The following is a 22730-nucleotide window of genomic DNA, read 5'->3' as shown; positions in this document are numbered from 1 at the left end:
GTGGGGACCTTATCCAATAGGGCTGATGTACTTATAGAGGAAGAGATACCAGTGGTATCTGAGAAGGGTTTGACAAGTGACTTTGGCAAGTCTTTTCTCTTGCCTAGGTGCTTCCTCCACTCAAATCCTCCCTATATTCAAAACAATGTCTGACTGACGGTGGCAGTGTAATTCACAAAACTTCCATAGCAAAGAGATGTGATGGAGTACTTCCCTGGGATGTGAATTGTGTTAGTCACTACAGCAGATGTTTAGGATTTACAGGCTGCCCATGTGTTCTTTAGTGCAGTGTGTGTGTGTGTGTGTGTGTGTGTGTGTGTGTGCATGTGTGTGTTTGCAGGGTCCCCTGAAGCCCAGGATCCAGGGCAGAGGGTGGGACTGCAATTTTATTTAACCCCAAAACTATGTCTTTCAGCCAACTCTATACTTGGATTATTATCTTTGTGTTTCAGAGTTGTCTTAGGATATGAGTACCACGTAGAGGTTCAGAATTTTTTCTTATACTTGAGGGTATTTCATTCAAGTGCAAAACACGTTTTATTGCCCAAAGCAAAGAAGAATAAAGAAAGGAATAAGTCTTACATTGGGCAACAAGAACTGAATCACTGTAATTGCATCATAGTGCACACGCAAGTCTTTGTTTCATGCCACTTCCGTTTATCTCTGAGCTGCATTTGCCAAAAAAATTGGAAGTTAGATTCCAAAGGCAGAGCAAATACAATGTAGGATCTCCCCTCTCACCCTTCTGAAAGAAAACCTTATGGGTTTATCTATACGTAGGCAACTATTTTTTCTTCTACTTTAATATCATTTTTTTCCACATAAAGAAAACAATAAGTTGTACTAGAGATACTGATTCTCTTAGTTCTTCAAAATCTCCTCCTAACTCCTTTCTCCTAAAGGGGATATAAGAACTATTAGGTTGGTGCAAAAGGAACTACGGTTTAAAAGGTTAAAAATAATTGCAAAAACCGCAATTACTTTTGCACCAACCTAATAAATTAATACCTGCCCTTGTTTTTTAAGTGCAAAAGAATATAAAGAGTAAAAATCTTTTTCCTTACTCTATTCCCAACCCCAGTATCATTTATCAGAGTCAACCACTGTTAACATTTTCTTATGTAGTTTTCCAGGAATTTTCTAGGTATGTACAAGAAATGTTGAAAAAAAAAACATTAATGGGATTATGCCACACATGCTCCTCTGCATTTCACCTTTTTAATAAAACATACAATTTATCGTGAAGCTATTTCCATTTCATCACGCATAGAACAAGCTTATCTCCTAAAGTTCTTTAAAAACTAAGTAAGGTAATTGTATATCATTACCAGCACCAGATCTGGGGTGTTAAGCTCTCAAAAAATGTTAGTTTTCTTCCTTTCAATAACAAAAGAATCAGCTGGATTTATGATTGTGATTCTAGAGGATTCTATTATTTAAATGCAGATGTAGGTGGAGAAAATCACAGAATTACAGAATTTCTGAGGAAACCCCTCTCAGAGATTCCTTGATTTAGGTAGTAGATCCATAGCAACACCAAGCTTTGGCTTTCAGTTTGGTGCTCCTTTAATCCTTTTCCATTTCTAATATAATTTTGGTTTTTTACCTAGTGTTCATCTTAAAAATTAAAGCATATAAAGGTGTTCAACAATGGTAATAAATCAGTATGTGTATACTGCTCAAAAGAAGCAAGCTAGTAATTTTCATTTAGAGAAGGTAGCTCAAACCAGATGATATATGGTTTATTTGAAAAATATAAATTGTGGCAAAAAACTCAAAAGTATTACTTCTGAGAAGAAGGACTCAGGGTTTGGAGTTGAAAGACTTACGTGTTATACTGTCTGAATTTGTTTGCACATGCATTCATTTTTCTGTTGGAAAAAACAGGATTAATATACGAGGGCTGACAATTAAATTCATGAACTTGTTGCAACTACCGTGTTTCCCTGAAAATAAGACCTAGCCGGACAATCAGCTCTAATGTGTCTTTTGGAGCAAAAATTAATGTAAAACCTGATCTTATTTTACTATAATATAAAACTGTGTATAATATAATATAATATAATATAATATAATATAATATAATATAATATAATATAATATATATAATATACGGGTATTATATTAATTAATCTTTGCTCCAAAAGATGCATTAGAGCTGATTGTCCAGCTAGATCTTATTTTCGGGGAAACAGGGTATGTTGCTAACCTTTTTTGATATCAGAGGGATTATTCATTATGAATTTGTACCAAGTGAACAAACAGGTAACCAAGTTTATTATGTGGAAGTGCTGAAAAGGCTGCATGGAAAAGTTAGACAACCTGAACTTTTCACCAACAATTCATGGCTCTTGCATCACGACAATGCACCAGCTCACAGGGCACTGTCTGGGAGGGAGCGTTTAGCCAGTAAACAAATAACTGTATTGGAACAACCTCCCTACTCACCTGATCAGGCCCCCAGTGACTTCTTTCTTTACCCAAAGATAAAGGAAATATTGACAGGGAGACATTTTGATGACATTCAGGACATCAAGGGTAATACAATGAGAGCTCTGATGGCCATTTCAGAAAAAGAGTTCCAAAATTGCTTTCAAGGGTAGACTAGGCTCTGGTGTCAGTGCATAGCTTCCCAAGGGCAGTACTTCAAAGGTGACCATAGTGATATTCAGCAATGAGGTATGTAGCACTTCCTCTAGGATGAGTTTGCAAACTTAATTGTCTGACCTTGTATGTAGGCTGTTGAGAATGTCTGGTGTCTTATGTTTAAAATGGGGTCCACCCCTCAGACCCTTTTAAAGTGGAGATCCAATGTGCAGGGGTGAACATCAAGAATCCAGAAGAGGGGCTGGCCCGATGGCTCAGGCGGTTAGAGCTCCATGCTCCTAACTCCGAAGGCTGCCGGTTCGATTCCCACATGGGCCAGTGGGCTCTCAACCACAAGGTTGCCGGTTCAACTCCCACAAGGGATGATGGGCTGTGCCCTCTGCAACTAGAAAAATGGCAACTGAACCTGGAGCTGAGCTGGGCCTTCCACAACTAAGATTGAAAGGACAACAACTTGACTTGGAAAAAAATCCTGGAAGTACACACTGTTCCCCAATAAAGTCCTGTTCCCCTTCCCCAATAAAATCTTAAAAAAAAAAAAAAAAAAAAAAGAATCCAGGAGAGTGCTCTAATGTTGAAAAGGGAACAGAAATTGAGAGTTCCTTGTAAAGGATAAAGGGAATTAAGAGAGGAGCTTAGCCCATGAAGCATGGACAGTGATTTTCACTTTGCAGTTGTTCTAAAAAACATTGGTTTGTTTGTGAATAAGATAGAGAGGTTGGGTGCGGGGGGGGGGGGGGGGGAGAGGGGTGATGTTAAAAGTGAAACTACTCAATTTAGTCTGACGGGAAAAACTAGGGAATAACTGAGTGGGCCAACATAATAGTGGTGTAGAATAAGGTCTTTTGTTCTAGAGACTAACTTGTTTTCCTCCTAAACATATGATGATCCAAGGACGCTGCCTAAAATGAGGTTAGGCAATCCATCACATGACTCAAAGTCAGCCGTTCAGACTCCCATCTGAAAAATGGAAATTCTGAAAAACTCGTGTTTACATCACAATGATATAGTGAAGGCACAAAAGAGCAAATCAAAAAAGAACTAAGGCTTCAGTTTGGGCAATGAAGCTTTGAGTGACTCTGTTTTGAGTGACTCTGCTTTGAGTGACTCTGCTTTGAGTGACTCTGCTTTGAGTGACTCTGTTATTTAAAAGTCAGTCAAAGCATAGAACCACAGAATTGGAAGAAATCTTAAAGGTCACCAAGCCCCCTCATTTTCCAGATGAGGAAACAGAGAGGGACCCAAGGACTAGTCTAGGTCTCGTGGCTGTCAGAGGACCTCCAGGCTTAGACTCCAGGTCTCTCCAGCCAGTGCCTGGTTGTACCACTGCTCTTCCTCCCACACAGTGTTCTGGTGGTCTGACGTTACCCCATCCTATGCCAACGTCCTCCTTTAAAAATGATTTTATGTTTATCTTTTCCCTCTACTAACTGTACAAAATTGTAAAACCAATACGAAGGAATCATATATCTTTACTTAGGGAAGGTGTTTAAAGGACATATAAACTATGTAAAGACACTTCCATTATGAAAGTTGTGCAAAAGTTATGACTATCCCTCAAATCTTTCTGATCTGAGGTTACAGAGATGGAGGGTGTGGGAAGGTGGGTACCTCACTGAAACATTCATAACACACACACACAGACGGACCATGCCTATTCAAGGGTATGAAATAGAGACTGTGGGAGAAAGGATAAGAGTAAATAGAGCCTTATGATTCATTCCAAAACACTGGTGATAATAATTCACCTTTTGTAGTTATTTGCTAGTCATTCAAATTCACTCAATGAGAATTTACGAGGCACTTACTATGTTTCCTAAACTCTAAGGTTTCAAATATAGAAACCGTCTAGAAGAGGAGATGAGTAAGTAGAGGCAGCAAGCAGATTTGGTATCACATGCTAACATTATAGTCAGTTGGTCAACTGGTCTTTAGAAAGCAAAGATCTAAAAAAGCAATGTATTTGACCAGTTCTTTTTTTAAAAACTTCTTTTGTTAATTTTATTAATTATTTATGTAACAAGCGTAGACATAGCACTAACAATGTACCAGGCATGTTACAACTAAGACCTCATGTAATTCTCCTAACAACCTATGAGGTTATTGTACCCATTGGTCTTAGACCTAGGCACCGCAGCCTGGTCAGCAAGAAGCTTCTTGCCAGTCTTGTCCGCCTTCAGCCTGTGGATTTGTTCCATGAGAATCTGCTTGTGTTTGAACACATTACCCTTCACTTTCAGGTACAGGCTGTGATACATGTGGCAGTCAATCTTAGATTCACGGTACCTTGTGAGCAGTCGGTGAAGAATTCTCATCCAGGTTCCCTTCTCAGGCACCCTTTCGCTTACCTGTGCCCACCCGTATGCCCTTCCTGTGGCCAAGGTGTTTCCCCAGTATTGAGCTCAAGAATGGAACGTTACAGGCTTCTGGATGATCCAGCCCATCTTTGATCAGCTTCTGAATCTGCTGATGGGAGTTGGCATTGGCGATTTCATTGGTCTCATTGGGGTCCAACCAGACCTTCTTTTTGCCACAACGGAGGACACCAGAGGCAAGCCTCTTCTGAAGCCTGAGCATACTCAGGGCTGTGGCCACAGCGGCAAAAGGGAGGCTCTCTTTTTCTTTTGTGTAAATCCTATAGAAATATTTTTGTGTGTTGTGTGCTTGTGTGCGTGTGTGATTACTTTGCAACTTACATAAAATATTATAGTTATGCGTATATTTTAAGCTGATAACAATTTAAGTTCAATCACATACAAAAACTCCATTTTAACTTCACCCCACACACTTTATGTTAATTTACATCTATTTATCTTGTGTATCTTTTAACATATTTTTAAGTTATATTCATTTTAATACTTTAATTTCTTAACTTCTATACTAGAATTAAGTGATTTACTAATCACTATTACAGTAATACAGTATTCTGTATTTCTCTATATACTTACCAAAGTTTCATACTTTCTTATGCTATTATGTTGTTATTGAAGAATTCCCTTTAGCACTTTTTGTAAGGCACATCTAGTGGTGATGAACTTCCTCGGTTGTTTGTTTTTTGGGTTTTTTTTTTGTCTGCTAAAGGCTTTATCTCTCCATTTTTGAAGGACAGTTTTGCTGATTAGAGTATTCTTGATTGGCTTTTTTTTCTTTTAATACTTTGAATATATCATTCTACTCCCTTTAACCTGCAAGTTTTCTGATGAAAAATCCACTGATAGTCTTATGGAGTTCTCTTGTATATGACAAATAGCTTTTTTCTTGTTGCTTTCGAAATTCTCTCTGACTTTTGACAATTTGATTATAATGTGCTTCAGAGTGGATTTCTTTGTGTTCATCTCTACTGGTATTTTTTGGGGTTTCTTGGATCATGTCCATTTCCTTCACCAGATTTGTGAAATTTTCACACATGATTTATTTTAATAAGGTTTCTGGTCCTTTTTCTTTCCCTCTCTTTTCCTTCTTGGATTCCCATAGGGCATATATTAAATCTACTTGGTGATGTCCGATGAGTTTCTTAAGCTTTCTTCACTCATTCTTTTTTCTTTTTGCTCATCTGATTGAATTATTTCCAGTAATGTGTCTTTGAGTTGGCTGATTTAGTCTAACGTTGAACCTCTCTAGTGAATTTTTCAGTTCATTTATTTTGTTCTTCAGCTCCATGATTTGTTTGGTAGTCTAATATTTCCTGTGTCTTTGTTGAATTTCTCACTTTGTTCATGCCATTTTTCTCTTAACCTCAGTAGGCATCTTTATGACAGTTATTTGAATTCTCTGTCACGTAAATAACTGTTTCATTAGGGTCATTTTCTGGAGATTTATCTTGCTCTCTGGAACACCTTTGCCTGATTCTTCATTTTCCTTGTCTCTCTCTATGTCGGTGTCTGTGCATGAGACAAAGCAGGCCCCTCTCCCAATCTTCATGGGCTGGCCTTGCATAAGAAAAGATTCCTATCATTCATCCTCACCAGAGATTCTGGGGGCCTCTACCAACTCTTTCCCTTCCCAGGGAGAAGCAAGAATCTGTGGTTTTGTCCACTTGCCCTGTGCTGAGCCAGGGGTGGGGTCACTATTGCATCTATCAGCCCAAATCACTGTCTGCACTCTTCCCCAGGTAGTTAGACTGCACCAGAGTCAACAGAGCTCCATGCCTGGCAAGACAGATTCTAGTTCTTTGGTCAGCCCAAGAGAAGTTGGGGCTCTGGACACATGGATTAACTCTTTCCCTCCCCAAGGGGTAAGTGAGAGGTGCTAAGCAGGAGGGAGGATCTATGATATCTACTAGCCCATGCCATTGTTTCCATTCTCCCACATGTGGCTAGATTATGCCAGACCCATCAGAGTTCCAAGTCTTACAAGGCAGAAGCCACTCCTCTGGGGAACCCCCTTGGAAAAGCTGGGGTGTTAGATGCTTGAAACAACTTTTTCCCTCCTCTGGGAGAAACTGGGAGCTGGGGGTGTCTCCCTGATTATATGGCGCAGAGCTGGAGGGGCAGGGACTCTGGTGAGAGGGTATCCTGAATCTCCCTACTGCCTTTGGTGAGTCTGGTTTCACATTTGCCCACAATGCAAGAACCTTTCAATTAGTTTCTGGATTTCTCACAAAGTTAATTTGTTCATGAATTGTTGCTGAATTGTTGTGTTTGTGGGGAAGAAGGCTCCAGGGCTTCCTACTTTGCCACCTTGCTGATGTCACTCCTGAAAATTCTTATTGTATAGAATTTTCTAATGTCAAAATAGTTTGCTAAATTTGGAAAAAATTTTACAAAGAAAAAACTTCATCTGTGATTATTTTCTCAGAAAAATTATTTCTAGATTTATGACAGTTCTACTTACAGGACTATAACATTCAGTACTTCAGAGACCACTGTTTATAAATCATATCAATTTTGAGAAAAACATGTTTCTGTTTTTTAAAAGAATGAAAAAATAACAGTAGTTATGAAAAATAAAAGAACTGGCTAAATCTAATTTTACGGCAATGCTAAATGTAGACTTAACTGTGAGGAAATATTATTTCATTGCATCTTCATTTAACATATGGTAATTACTTTAGGTCAAAATAAAAATGTTACCATGGACTCTATCAGGATAAGGCATTTTCTAGGCTTCGATTTCAAGTATTTTTATTACAGACAACAGAAATGCTAACATAGTAATAACTGACCTGTAAGTGGCACGCAGGGAGTTTATAACTTTGAAAAATAATCCTATTAATAAGCTTCCTGGAAAATAGCAGTTAATAATACTATACAAACTACTCTTAAGGTTTTGAATTTTAGAATGTCGGAGAGACTTAGCCATTTATGTGTAAATAAAAATATTCTATTAGACACAGAAGAGATAATAACACACAATTTTATTTTTCTAAAGATTAGTTCAAAAGCCAGTTAAAAATATATTTCTTTCCAATCATTATTCAATAACTAGTGAACTAGTTATAGTGGCAAACACTCACTGAGTTATAAAAATTATACTTCATTTTCCATTAAGAATTATTATTAATGGAAAATATATCAAAGGAAAGGATAAAGGGTTGAATTTTTCAAAACTGAGAACTACACAGGTAGTACAATAAATTCTTATCATTGGTCGGGGGCATGATATATGATAGACAACTGAAAATTCTAGTTAGTTGTCCAAACTTTATAGCTTCTAACCAAATGCAGTCTTAATTATTAATATAAACCTGGTGGTAGGAAATAAATCCTTATGAAAGATTATTTCAGGGACATGCGATCCTAAATGTTACCTGTTGAAGGAACAGGGCCATCAGAAAGTTTTATATCTAGATTACATTCAGAATTAGATTAATAAGAGGGCCAGAAAATCCAGTCTAAAGATACGAAAACATTTTTGAAAATGTAGTGCATTAGATAGGAGTGTATTTACCAAGATTTTTTCAGAAATTAAGGTAGGATTCATCATACTTTGATGAGCCACTGGGGTGGGGCATGAGACCCTAAATGAACATGCTCCAGTAACCAGAGCTGCTAACTGCCTCCTAAGCAGGGACAAATGTAGTCAAGAGATCTTGTTTGGCTTTAAGGGAGCTACTGTGTGGCAAGAGCTAAATTGATCAGGATAATAGAAAGACTAACATGCCAACAGCCTCTAGCCTTCCATGAAGTTCAATGGGGTGCCAATTAATAATAACCTAACCAGCTAATCACATGCCCTTGGTTGACCTTGGAAAGTACTATAGAATTGCCTTCACTTAATAATGCTTGGGGCCATAAGGTACACTGTAAGAAACAGTCACATGAAACACAATAGTCTATTGTAGGGATAAAATTAAGAGTAAAAGATCCTTTCACAATATATACAATAAGTCTGTTGGGAAACAACTGCTTTGTTTTTTATCATAAGAGCATTATGCGACTTACAACTGAGAACATTTTCCCTTTTGCTTTGGATGCTAGGAAACTTAACAGCCAGCTTTGCCATCCCACTCTTGAAACTGTAGAGGCTCACAGAATACATCTCTCTCTCTTTTTTATTTCTACCTTCTATTTTCTTATCTAATTTTTTCTCTCACCTGCACTCCCTCAATTTTTTTTATTTCAATCTTTCATATTATGAATATTTTTTAAAGTTACCTCTATTCCTTTGTAACAACTAGTTGGAGTCCAGCATCTCACACCTTCCTCTTGGTTTATTCCCTCATTTTCATAGGTCACCCCCTCCAGTAGCTTCCTGAGACAAAAGCAAATGAGATGTAATTTTTTTGAGATCTTGTTTATTTGATATTGTCTTTATTCTATTCTCAAACTTGATAGTTTGGCTGAGCATAGAAAATTATTTTTTCTGTGCTCATTGGGGAAGAAAAAAGTGGCATTTTTTGTTTCATTATATTCATAATTTAGCTGCTCTAATATCATCATACTGGTCAAATTATTTAACATCTTTAGGAAATCAAAGCAAGCAACTTTGAACCACTGTTTTCTGAACTTTAATACTATGTAATAGATACAAATTAACAATGTATAAAAAGAAACTTTTGCATTCTTACTTTATTTTTCCAAAACATTTAGACACCTATTGTTTGTGTGTTGTTTGTAAAACTTCCTTACTTTTTCCCTTTTTTATTATAGGTGTCATATGACAAGGTGGCTTATATAGGACAATACTACTCTTTTTTGGTGTTTTGCTATTCATTCATTCATTCATTCATTCATGCATTCGTACAATCATTTATTCAATAAACATCTCTCCCTTTCTCAATTTCCTCATCGTTTCCTTTCTCTTCTGCGTTGCCACTCTTCTTTGTTTCCTCTGAGAAAACCCAATAAATGAAAACGTCTAATTAACTGAAAGATAAATTAGGAGAGTAATTATTCCCCTTTAGCCCACAGGCCAGAGCCAGACACCTGCACGTGCAGTCTTAAGAGACAGTTTTCTCTTCCACCATGGACACCTGTGGGATTAGGTTTTAAAGGAACTTCTGAAGATTTCAAGTTGAAAGAATTGGGCTGTGAGCAAGACACTGTGCCAAGTGCTTTAACCTCAAATTCCTCCTCACAGCAGTTCTAATAGGACATGCATTTTGTTTTGTTTTGTGATTTTACAGAGGAACACTGATACCCTGAGAAATAAATCTGCCTGAAGTTTCACAGCTAAATGACAAAGTTGGTATTCAAATTTAGACCCAACTCTAAAACTAGGATTTTCACCAAGTTGTTTTAACCTAGTATGACCAATACTCTCAATGTTTGAGAAAATCCAAGTTATTGTCAGATTCCTCTCCGGTCAGCCTGAAACCATTCAAATGAAAGAAAATTTCATTCATTTAACAAATACTTAGGCCTCTTTGTACGGAAAAGTTAGATGGTAATAAACAAATGATGAGGACATGGTCCTTGCCCTTAAGTTGCTTATTTCAGGAAGGCAGAAAAAGAATTCCACTTTTAATATTCACTGAAAAGACTGAAATACAAGCCAGCAAGAGAAAATGCCTTAAGGATTTAATCATATCAAGATATCGGGGGAGATGAACGTAGGGTGAAGAAACATGCATCATAAACACACATCGGGAGATGTGATAAAACATAATAAATTCAATCCTTCACTTTGTTTTGTTTGTAACACTTCTACCCAATCATTTTAGAGTAATATATTCAAAATCTTAAATTTGTTTCAATTACATTTCCTTCCCTGTAAAGTTATAATCCAGTTTACAACAATGGCCCAAGGCCAGTGTATTAGGCATCTTTTTACAAGTCTTATTTTATTAATTTTATTTAAAATTTTATATTGACTACAAAGAGTCACAAGTGAACCTTCTGGGATAGTAGAAATGTTCTGACCTGATTGTGGTAAAGATTATGACTGTGTTTGTCAGAATTCATAGAAGTTTACACTTAAAAGGATGAATTTTACTGCATGTAAATTACCTCAGTAAACATGACTTAGAAACAAAACAGAAAGGCTGAAATCTTAACTACCCAGTTAAAGATAAAATAAAATTTAAAACACAATTTATGATTTAGGTGCAAAACAAATTTTCTTTTCATGAGAGAACGAGGTCTAGTAATTTTTTATTTTATAATGCTCATAATCCAATTTGCAATCATACAATTCAATATATCAGTATCAATATTTTAAAATAGGGCATAAGAAAAATGTTATGAGATTTTTTTAAAAATTAAGGATTTGTATGGTGATACCTTTATTATAACCATAATGTTGCTAAAGCAATGCTATGTATTTTTTTAAAAACTCAAAGAGAAAATAATCTAAGTCTGTTCAAAATTTTAATGATTTAAACTTCCATACTATTACCATAAATTCTGCTTACATAATATGCTTGTAGTTAGGGACAAAGAATTACTAGCTAGCGTCATTATTGATAGAGTTGATTGCATCCTAAAACATAAATGTAACTCGGTGTCTTAAAAAGGCAAAGGAAAATGATTGTTTTTAACAAAACTAGGTTTAAAAAAACCAACACAATTAAGAACACAGGGAGGGTTAATTAAGTGATGTCTCTTCTTTCATACCCTGTTTTTATTCTACCAGACATACCCAAGCCAACCAAGTCCATTTAAATTAGGAGTCATAATGGAATTCCAAGTTCTGGAAACCCTGGAACAAATGTACTGTAAACAGAGAGCACTCTCTTGCCTTGACTAAAGTAATATAATTGTGGTAGATGTCACTGTCAATCAAAAAATACACACCTGATTTTCTTCTAACGTGGGAGAGGAGTATATTTTTACTTGTGGCTTTAATAAAAATACCCTTTAAGTGTCATGTTCTTGGTAAGTTAACTTTTAGAAGAATGAAAAATACCTTACGTGATAACTTAATATATGACAACTAGCTGTAACAACTGTCCTCTCCCAATGAAGCCCATCTTCCAAAACCCATCTTAAAATTTTCAGTTTTAAAAGCTAGACAGGTTCAACCATATCTTTTGAGTGTCAATAAAATCTGATTTTGTCCATGTGTTTTTTTAATGTTCTCTAATGTTTTTATCCTTAATAATATATGACACTGAAAAAACTGTTAAAATCTGAAAGGCTGAGAAAGTATTCAAAGCATTACTTTACTGGGAATGAATATGTTCTGGATATTAAAGGACAACTAACCCACTAAGAACAAATGCGCTGAGGCTGTTCCTGAAAAAAATTGCTGAAGAGGAGATATTATGACATCCACAGTATCTATGTAAGGTGTCCTAAGATGCAACACAATTGCCAACTAGGCAAAAATTACTTCAAGAATTTTTATTATTTCCGAAATTGTAACTAACTTAATAAATTTAATAAACAATATTTATTAAAAATACATAGGTCACGGAAGTGTTTTTGAATAAGCATTCTCCGGGAGGTGGGTTGACAAGTCTGAACTCAACCAAGTGAGGTCCCTGCAATGACAGTTGCTTCTGGTGGAGGGAGAGGGTAGAGTTCTACAATGACAGTGATGGCAGGTGAGAGTCAAGAATAAGCAATCAGAAAGGCCAGTGCTAAGAAGGCAGAGCAGGGACGTTCCTGGGCTCCCTGAACTGTACCATCAGGGCTTGGCACCCTTCAAAGAGGTCAGCAAAGAGTACTGAACAAGGAGTCAGGTAGGATTTGCTGATGTGGGGTTAGTCACTTCAAAGGGTTATGTGAATAGAAAATTAGAAAGCTTGAAGTATAATTAGAAAGCTGGGGGAGAGACATCATCAAAATGGCGGCGTGAGGTGAGCCTCTGGAAATCTCACCTGGAATTTACAACAAATTGAAAAACTATAACTTCACAAAGGACTCCCTGCACAGCAGACAGGCAAGACAAAGAGTCTCACCACTGAATTCACCTAAAGGTGGGCAAATTATGTGAGCAGGGTAGGTGGGAAGGGAGAAGTGCGGAGATGGAGCCCCCATGGGTGCAGGACGCAGACCTAGCTAAGTGCTCTGAGCTCGCTGCTTCCCAGAGCTACCGCAGCTGTGGGAGAGGGAAGAACTCGGACTGCTAGGGCTCTGTTTATGGTCCCCAAGGCTGAGGGGGCAGCATATAACACGGCTGAACCCAACGCACACGGCAGAGACGTCAGAGAAAAGACTGAGGGAAGAAGGCTGAAAACGGTGGTGTAAGCCCTCACCGCCGAGCAGAGAATGGAAGCCTTAGGCACTGAGACTAGCCACCCCCTCCTTACCCTCCCAGAGCTCGCTCTGCCCCCACCTGCCCGGTGCTAGAAGTGGAACAGTAGCAGTGTCAGATCAAAAGAACAGAATATTTGGTGTTCTGAGAGCTGTGGACCGCAGACACAGATTCACAGCCCAACTAGTTCCGGCAAAGGGGAGGGAGCTGTGGAAGTAGGCCCTGATGTGGTGGTGGTCACGGCCAATTCTCACAACTCACCCCGCCCCTGTCCCCACTTATCTGGGCAGATCCCTGCAGGAGTAAACAGAACTGCTGAGACATACGGCTCTGAATCTGGTGCAGGAAGAGCTTGGGAACTTCAAAAGCTCTCCGCATCCCCACAGGGACGAGGTGCCCTATGATGCAGGCAAACTGTTAAGAAGAGAAGCCCGCCTTCCAGGGAATCCCCCTCATTGTGTGAGAAGCTGGAATAGTGCAGAGAAGACATAACACTACAGCATGAGAGAGAAAAAAAGGCTGCAGTTGGAGAGAAAATCAAACATTCTACCAACACGTACTGGAAAACAAAAGAAAGACCTCTTCCTATCAACCTGTTATAGAACCCACTCCTGTAGATGTCTAAGAAGATAAATAATAAATCATTAATTGCCATGAATAACCAACGCAACAAGACAGCTCAGAAAGAAAGTGAAAAGTCTTCAGAAAATGAACTTAAAGACATGGAAATATGTGACTTAAATGACAGAGAATTCAAGATCGCAGTTCTAAAAAAAACTCAACGAGATGCAAGAAAACAGAAAGGCAGTTTAATGAACTCAGAAACACAATCAAAGAACAACATGAACATTTTACCAAAGAGATTGAAATTTTACAAAAGAACCAAATAGAATTTCTGGAGATTAAGGACTCAATAGAAGAAATTAAGAATGAAATAGCCAGTTTAGGTAGTAGAGTTGACCAGATGGAGGAAAGAATCAGTGACACCAAAGATAGAAACCTGGAAATGACACGGATGGAAGAAGAAAGAGACCTGAGACTTAAAAGAAATGAAAGAACTCTACAAGAACTTTCTGACTCCATCAGAAAGAGCAATATAAGAATAATGGGCATACCAGAAGGAGAAGAAAGAGAGAAGGGAACAGAGAGTATATTCAAACAAATAGTCAATGAGAACTTCCCAAACTTGTGGAAAGAACTAGATCCTCGAATCCAAGAAGCAAATAGAACACCTAATTACCTCAACCCCAATAGGCCTTCTCCGAGGCACATTGTATTGAAGCTGTCAAAAATCAACAACAAAGAAAGAATCCTCAAGGCAGCCAGGGAAAAGAAGACAGTACCCTACAAAGGAAAAGCCCATTAGATTATCATCAGATTTCTCAACAGAAACTCTACAAGCCAGGAGGGAGTGGAACCAAATATTCAAACTACTGAAAGAAAGAAATTATGAGACAAGAATAATATACCCAGCAAAGATATCCTTTAGATATGAAGGAAGAATAAAGACCTTTTCAGACATACAAAAGCTGAGGGAATTTTCTAATATACGACCTGCACTACAAGAAATACTAAAGGAGGCTATTTTACCACCATCAACAGGGACAATTTGTGGCAACCAAAACATAAAAAGGGGGAGAGTAAAGGCCTGAACCGGAATATGGGAATGGAGAAAGTAGGCATGCTGAAGAAAATTGAATACTCTAAATATCAAACTTTCTTTTACATAAACTTAAGGGTAACCACTCAAAAAAAAAAAAAAAAAAATCAAGAACTGAAATATATACTGTAAAAAAAGAAGAAACAAAGGGAAACATTATAGAATACCACCATATAGAAATAACAGACAACAACAAAAAGGCAAAGAAACAATGGAGACACAGTCTTACCAGAAAGCCAAAGATAGAATGATAGGAAATCCTCACCTATCAACAATCACGCTAAATGTAAATGGACTGAACTCACCAATAAAAAGGCACAGAGTAGCAGATTGGATCAAAAAACTAAACCCAACCATATGCTGTCTCCAAAAGACACATCTCAGCTACAAGGACAAGCACAGACTCAAAGTGAAGGGGTGGAAATTGACACTCCAAGCAAATGGTATCCAGAGAAAATCAGGTGTAGCTATACTGATATCAGATGAAACAGACTTTTGGGAGAAAAAGGTAACAAGAGACAAAGATGGACATTTCATAATAGTAAAGGGGACTATACAACAAGAAGACACAACAGTCATCAATATTTATGCCCCAAATCAGGGAGCACCGAAATATACCAAGCAACTACTAACAGAACTAAAGGGAGAAATTGACCAAAACACAATTATACTAGGGGACCTAAATACGTCATTGACAGCTATGGATAGATCATCCAAACAGAAAATAAATAATTAAATAGCAGCCCTAAATGACACATTAGATGAAATGGGCATCATTGACATTTATGGAGCACTTCATCCTAAAACATCAGACTATACATTCTTTTCTAGTGTACATGGAAAATTTTCAAGGATAGACCATATATTGGGACATAAAACTAACCTCAGCAAATTTAAGAAGATTGAAATCATACCAAGCATATTCTCTGATAACCAGGCTTTGAAAGTGGATATCAATTGCAAAAAGAAAGCAGGAAAAACCACAAATACATGGAGATTAAACAACATACTTTTAAAGAACGACTGGGTCAAAGAAGAAATTAGAGGAGAGATCAAAAGATACATAGAAACAAATGAGAATGAAAATACATCCTACCAAAATTTTGGGGATGCAGAGAAAGCAGTTTTAAGAGGGAAATTTATATCATTACAGGCCTATCTCAAGAAACAAGAAAAATCCCAAATAAATAACCTCACGTTACACCTTAAAGAACTAGAAAAAGAAGAACAAATGAAACCCAAGGTCAGCAAAAGAAAGGAAATAATAAAAATCAGAGCAGAACTAAATGAAATAGAGAACAAAAAGACAATAGAAAAAATTAATGTGACAAAGAGCTGGTTCTTTGAAAAGATTAACAAAATTGACAAACCCTTGGCTAGGCTCACTAAGATAAAAAGAGAGAAGACACTAATAAACAAAATCAGAAATGAAAAAGGGGACGCTATGATGGATGCCACAGAAATACAAAGGATCATCCAAGAATACTATGAAGGACTATATGCTACCAAATTCAATAACCTAGAAGAAATGGACAAGTTCTTAGAAACATATAGCCTTCCTAGGCTGAACCATGAAGAACTGGAAATCTAAACAGACCAATCACCAGTAACGAAGTTGAATCTGTCATCCAAACACCTTCCCAAAAGCAAAAGTCCTGGATCAGATGGCTTCACTAGTGAATTCTACCAAACTTTCAAAGAGGATCTAATACCAGTCCTGCTCAAACTCTTCCAAAAAATTGAAGAGACAGTACTCCCTAACTTATTCTATGAGGCTAACATTACCCTGATACCAAAACCTCGTAAGGACAACACAAAAAAAGAGAACTACAGCCTAATATCTCTGATGAATACAGATGCAAAAATCCTAAACAAAATTCTAACAAATCGAATGCAACAATGCATTAAAAAGATTATTCATCATGACCGAGTGGGGTTCATCCCAGGGGCACAAGGATGGTTCAACATATGCAAATCCATCAATGTGATACATCGCATAAACAAAATAAAGGACAAAAATCATATGATTATATCAATTGATGCAGAAAAAGTATTTGACAAGATACAACATCCATTTATGATTAAAACACTTAATAAAATAGGTATAGAAGGAAAATACCTTAACATAATAAAGGCCATATATGACAAACCCTCAGCTAATCTCATAATTAATGGTGAAAAACTAAAACCCTTTGTTCTACGTTCAGGAACACGACAGGGCTGTCCCCTATCACCTCTGCTTTTCAACATAGTGTTGGAAGTCCTCGCCAGAGCAATCAGGCAAGTAATAAAAGGCATCCAAAGTAGGAATGAAGAAGTTAAAGTGTCACTCTTTGCAAATGACATGATGCTATATATAGAAAACCCTAAAGACTCCACAAAAAAGATATTAGAAACAATCAGTGAATACAGTAAAGTTGTCGGCTACAAAATCAATGTACAAAAGTCCATTGCATTCCTATATACTAACAATGAAATCTCAGAAAAAGAAATAAATAAAAAAATTCCTTTTGCAATTGCAGTAAAAAGAATAAAATACCTAGGAATAAACTTAACCAAGGATGTGAAAGACCTATATGCTGAAAACTACAAGACATTTTTAAAAGAAATTGAAGAAGACACAAAGAAATGTAAAGACATTCCATGCTCATGGATTGGAAGAATCAACATAGTTAAAATGGCCATATTACCCAAAGCAATATACAGATTTAATGCAATCCCCATCAAAATCCCAATGGCATTTTTAAAAGAAATATAACAAAAAAATCATCAGATTTATTTGGAACCACAAAAGACCCTGAATAGCCAAAGCAATCTTAAGAAAAAAGAACAATGCTGGAGGTATCACACTCCCTGACTTTAGCTTGTACTACAGTGCAACAATAATCAAAACAGCATGGTAATGGCAGAAAAACAGACACGTAGGCCAACGGAATAGAATTGAGAACTCAGAAATAAAACCACATAAATATGGACAGATAATTTTTGACAAAGAAGCAAAAAACATACAATGGAGCAAAGACAGCCTCTTCAATAAATGGTGCAGGCAGAATTGGATAGCCACGTGCAAAAGAATGAAATTGGACTGCTGTCTGTCACAATGTACCAAAATTAATTCAAAATGGATCAGACTTAAGCATAAGTCCTGAAACAATAAACTGCATAGAAGAAAATATAGGTACTAAACTTATGGACCTTGGTTTCAAAGAGCGTTTTATGAATTTGACTCCAAAGGCAAGGGAAGTAAAAGCTAAAATAAATGAATGGGACTGTATCAAACTTAAAAGCTTCTGCACAGCAAAATAAACCATCGACAAAATAAAGAGGCAACCAACTGAATGGGAGAAGATTTTTGCGAACAGTGCCTCCGATAAGGGGCTAATATCCAAAATATACAAGGAACTCATGCAACTCAACAACAAAAAAACAAACAACCCAATTGAAAAATGGGCAGAGGACCCGGAGACATTTCTCCAAAGAGGACATACAAATGGCAAACAGACATATGAAAAAATGCTCAACATCACTAATCATCAGAGAAATGCAAATACAAACCACAATGAGATATCACTAATCATCAGAGAAATGCAAATACAATCACCTCACCCCAGTTAGAATGGCTATCATCAACAAGACAAATAGTAACAAGTGTTGGAGAGGCTGTGGAGAAAAAGGAACCCTCATACACTGTTGGTGGGAATGCAGACTGCTGCAGCCGTTATGGAAGGCAGTGTGGAGGTTCCTCAAAAAATTACGAATAGAATTACCATATGACCCAGCAATCCCTCTACTGGGTATCTACCCAAAAAATCTGAAAACTTTTATCCATAAAGACACGTGTACTCCAATGTTCATTGCAGCTTTGTTTACGGTGGCCAAGACATGGAAACAACCAAAATGTCCTTCGATAAATGAATGGATAAAGAAGTTGTGGTATATATACACAATGGAATACTATTCGGCGGTAAGAAAAGATGATATAGGAACATTTGTGACAACATGGATGGATCTTGAGATTATAATGCTAAGCGAAATAAGTCAGACAGAAAAAGCAGAGAACCATATGATTTCTCTGATATGTGGTATATAAACCAACAACAACAAAAGAACAAGACAAACAAATGAGAAACAAAAACTCATAGACACAGACAATAGTTTAGCGGTTACCAGAGGGTAAGGGGGTTGGGGGGTGGGAGATGAGGGTAAGGGGGATCAAATATATGGTGATGGAAGGAGAACTGACTTTGGATGGTGAACACACAATAGGATTTATAGATGACGTATTACAGAATTGTACACCTGAAATCTATGTAAATTTACTAACAATTGTCACCCCAATAAACTTGAGTTTAAAAAAAAAGCTGGGAAGTTATTCTAAGGAAGGAAATGGCTGTGCTGTTTGTGCTGTTGGGGAAGGGGATTCTGAGTCGGTTACTGATATTTGAAGACCTACACTAACTAGGTGTGTTTGTCAGGTATGAGTGAGGTGTGAACATTGACAGTCACTGCAGATGAGGGGGGAAAAGACCCAGGGTTAAAGCTGGGACATTATGGGAGACACTGTGACATAATGTGTAGAGCATGATCTTTGGAAATCAAATAGATCTGTGTGATGGTTATTTATTAACTTGACTGGGCCACAGGGTGGCCAGATGTTTGGTCAAACATTATTGTGGGTGTGTCTGTGAGGGTGTTTTTGGGTGAGATTAACATTTGAATTGGTTGACTCAGTAAAGTGGATTGCCCTCCATAATGTAGGTGGGCCTCATCCAATCAGTTGAAGGCCTGAAGAGACAAAATGGCTCACCCTGCACCACATAAGAGGGAGTTCTTCCTGCCTGACAACCTTTGAACTGGAACATCAGTTTCTCCTGCCTTTGGATTCAGAATGGAACTACACCATCGCTTTCCTTGGGTCGCCAGCTTGCCGACTCAGCCAGGACTGATCTTTGGACTTGTCAACCTCCATAATCACATGAGCTAATTCCTTACAATAAGTCTCTCTCTCTCTTTCCATATATCTATATATCTATGTATCTCTATATCTATCGATTGATCGATCAAGCGAAAGATAAATAATTGGTTCTGTTTCTCTGGAGAACCCTCATATAAACTGGGTTGAAAATCATGGCTGTTTCTTAAGTTATGTGACCTTAAGTAAGCTCCTTAACCTGCCTGGACCTATAAAATATGAATAATTAATAATCCAGTCAGCATAGGATTGCAACTAGGATTAATTGAAATAATTCCATGAAGCATTAAGCACAGGGCCTGGCACATAATGCTCAATAGTTATTATTTATTATTATTATTATTATTATTATTATTATTATTATTATTATAGGGGGCTCTATTTTGAGGAAAAAATCCAGGTGAAACAGGGCCTACATATGTATTCTTGGTGAAGAGGGTAGTCAGTATGAAAGTCAGTAGGAATTGTCAAAGCTTAAGCTAGCCAACAGCAGTGTCCTTTGCTCTTTCCTTCTAGTCTTCTCTCCTATTTTCATGAGAGCTACTTTCTGTGTTTCATCACACGCATGTAACTCTTTGTATGGGAAAATTTAGCGGAACTAAAACCCTACTAAAAATTTTGTTAGACATCTTCCAAACACACGTCACTCTGTCTTGACTTAATTAAACATAGGGTATACAAATACGGACCTTGTGATTCAGGAATTTTGCAGAGGTACTAGGTTATTACTGAAAATATTAATCACTGTAACATACTACATATTATTTTCAAAATGAAGTCTCTGAGAGCAAGTTAATCTGTTGTCATTAATTAGCCTTTCATAAAATTAAGTGTGGCATCAATTCCAGTTTGCTAAGAGTTCTAGTTGGAAAAGCTTTACTGTAAAAGTCCCCCTCTGACAATGGTTAACTTCTAAGGAAGAGAATAAATACAATCTCTTCATTTTATATCCTCCAATCTTCTCTCAGGGACGGCATGATGTATCATTGTGCAGAAGAAACTGATTCTAGTTCAAATGTAAACATTGCATTTACCCTGTTTCCCCAAAAATAAGACCTAGCCAGACCATCAGCTTTAATGCATCTTTTGGAGCAAAAAATAATGTTAAGACCCGGTCTTATTTTACTATAATTTTTGCTCCAAAAGACACATTAGACCTGATGGTCCGGCTAGGTCTTACTTTCGGGGAAACACGGTAGTAACCAGTTTTAACTAGTCATAGAATCAGCAGAGGTCCCGAAATTCCTATTTTTTAAGAAAATGAAGACTAGCCAACGGCTCTGTGACAAGAACCTGACTAATACCAGTGTGTGGTTTACAGTTATGGCCTTGAGAGCAGGACAAAGTTCCACCATCTTAAATTTGAAGGTACACCACACTACTTAGATCCCCCCAAAATTTAGTTTGGTTGTTGCTTTTATGTTCCTTGGTTTCTTCCTCAAGGAAGGAGTGGGGGAGGTATTAGGGTGGGTTTAGAAAAAAAGGAAACTCTTTCCCCTAGCCCAGATATCTACGTCTGCAGCTTCATCCTCTCGACTATAAAAAACTCTCCCTTCCCAAAACGTGCAATCTGGTTTTGGTAACCCACATTTATTCAATGAAACAAACCGCTACCAAAAAATGTGGCTCTGACTATATGCTAATACAATTCCAGGTGCCAGAGATACAAAGATAAAGACACGAGTGCCTGGGCCCCAAGAGCTTAGTGTAGTGGGTGAAACTAGCCTGTAAGTAAACAATCACAACACAGTGAACAATAACTGAGCAACAGATGTCGCTCAAAAAGAGTAGGTACAACTTGAGGTCAAGGATGATTGTAATGAAATACTACAGGATGCAGGTGGCCCATTCCAAGGTTAACTATTTTTCAAGCAAAAACTCAATTTCCGGACTAAAAACCTTAATTTTTGAACATGAGGACTTTCATGTTAAAGTTCTTATACATCATATACACATACAATAACCCAAAGGGAAATTAGCTCAGTTTGAGAACATGATTCATCATCATTCACACCTGCCCAAGTTAAAACCCTCCCAAAATAGGCATTACATTGAGGAAAATGTGGTAGCGACTGTACAAAATTAGGATAAGAAATTTCTGTTGTTGTTATGAACAATGTAACATTTGTTAGATTGTAACCATCAGTCCTCTATTTGAACTGCAGTTAAGATGGATTCCGAATGAGGACTAAAGCCCTGAAAACTTGCAGCTTCCATATTTATCTCTGAAAAATCTCCAATTTACAAAGGCCAGTGTGATGTTTTTGAAAAACAAATGAAAACTTATGCGTTTGGGCTGACAGATTTGTTATTCACTCATGTCATAATCTCCAAAGTATCTTTATTCCACAACTTTCTATCATTTCTTTCTAAGGGCACAGGAGGAGTTTTTTGTTTGTTTGTTTTTCTTTTCGTTTCTTTACTTTTCTTTTAAGGTTATAGCCTTCAGAGCCTTGAAATAGAAAATTTTAACACCCCAACCACTAAAAAACGTACCCATCCTACCATTTGACACTCTGTTTATCTTTATATTTAACTCTTTTGTAACATCCAACACCCTTCATCTAACAAGGTCAAAGGCTCCCCAAATGTTGTTTTATAAGCTGCCTATGGAGACAAACCCCGTGAAACCTGAGGATACCACACCAACAACAGAATGCAGGTCACTGTGACAGGGAAGCCCACTCTGCAAAGTCCAACTTGCAGTTCACTTTACGCTGACAGAGGTTCTTTCCAGAATTCTCTCCCCCCCCCCTCCCCGCAAAGATCGGGTGAGTGTGGATTTCATAGGATGTCTGGCTTTTATCCGGTTCCTGGCCGGTCACCTTGGTATGCCCCGGGCTCGGGACGGAGCACCTGGATTTTGTGGCATCAGCACTGGGTCCTCAACTGGTGACCTTCAGGCCCCTG

The 22730-nt window shown here is 37.5% G+C and overlaps 1 long non-coding RNA gene and 1 pseudogene across 1 annotated transcript in view; both read right to left on the bottom strand.

Moving 5' to 3' along the window:
* LOC141569358 (uncharacterized) overlaps positions 1 to 22730 on the bottom strand; it is a 49823-nt gene that overhangs the window by 26478 nt on the left and 615 nt on the right. Inside the window, exon 2 of the long non-coding RNA XR_012492900.2 lies at positions 9204 to 9300. This is a non-coding gene — a long non-coding RNA (uncharacterized LOC141569358). The remainder of the gene's footprint in view (positions 1 to 9203; positions 9301 to 22730) is intronic.
* LOC148756624 (large ribosomal subunit protein eL19 pseudogene) lies at positions 4366 to 9157 on the bottom strand (annotated as a pseudogene).

The sequence above is a fragment of the Rhinolophus sinicus genome, chromosome 11 (assembly GCF_057876585.1).
Source record: "Rhinolophus sinicus isolate RSI-liver-muscle chromosome 11, RSI-T2T, whole genome shotgun sequence".
Taxonomy (NCBI): domain Eukaryota; kingdom Metazoa; phylum Chordata; class Mammalia; order Chiroptera; family Rhinolophidae; genus Rhinolophus; species Rhinolophus sinicus.
The sequence above is the reverse complement of the archived record's forward strand: the minus strand, read 5'-3'. Positions and strand labels throughout refer to the sequence as shown.